Raw genomic sequence first — 935 nt, 5'->3', positions numbered from 1 at the left:
TCACAAACTCGGATTCAGCGTGAAAAAGTACATCAATATAGCAAATTTGAAAAATTTTACTTAATTTTAAAATTTCAAAATCTGTGACATCAACAGATTCTCTCTGTCTATCTCTGTGTCTGTCTCTGTCTGTGTGTCTCCATGTCTGTCTCCCTGTCTGTCTGTCTGTCTCTCTCTCTCTGGCTGTCCCACTGTCTGTCTGTCTGTCTGTCTGTCTGTCTGTCTGTCTGTCTGTCTGTCTGTCTCTGTCTCTCTCTGTCTCTCTCTCTCTATCTTTCTCTCTCTCTGTCACACTCTTTCTTTCTTTCTCTATTTGTTATTTCACTTCCGCTTTTCTCATTGTCAAATTTCCGCATCACTCTCTCACTCTCGGCACATTTAAAATGCCCTTGCTGTGTGTGTGTGTGTGTGTATGTGTGTGTGTGTGTGTGTGTGTGCGTGCGCGCGCGCGTTTGTAAAATTTTTTATTAAAGCGACAGAGTCGAAACATCTCACAAAACTGTAGCAACTGGAAAAACAAAAAGTTAGTTTATCGATACATTGGCCCATATAATGCAGAAGTCTGTTCTGATCAAGAGGCCAAACCGTCGGAGAAGGCACGGTCTGACATGGATATAGAGGCATTCTATTGCCAAATAGATTTTATATATATATATATATATATGTATATATATATATATATATATATACAGCTTACTATGCCGGCAACGACGGGACAGAAAGCTAGTATTATATGTGTGTACGTGTATGTGTATGTGTATGTGTAAGTATTTATGTGTGTGTGTGTGTGTAGAAATGAATGTATAAAAGAATGTATATTGGTGCAAGCATGCAATTATAAATTCTCCGAGTAGGAATCCTGATTATATGTGACAGGCAAGAAAAATAACATGGTCGCAGAGAAAGACGACTGGAAATATATATATATATATATA

This window comes from Octopus bimaculoides, chromosome 11 (assembly GCF_001194135.2).
Source record: "Octopus bimaculoides isolate UCB-OBI-ISO-001 chromosome 11, ASM119413v2, whole genome shotgun sequence".
Taxonomy (NCBI): Eukaryota; Metazoa; Mollusca; class Cephalopoda; order Octopoda; family Octopodidae; genus Octopus; species Octopus bimaculoides.
This window is presented reverse-complemented; position numbering follows the sequence as displayed.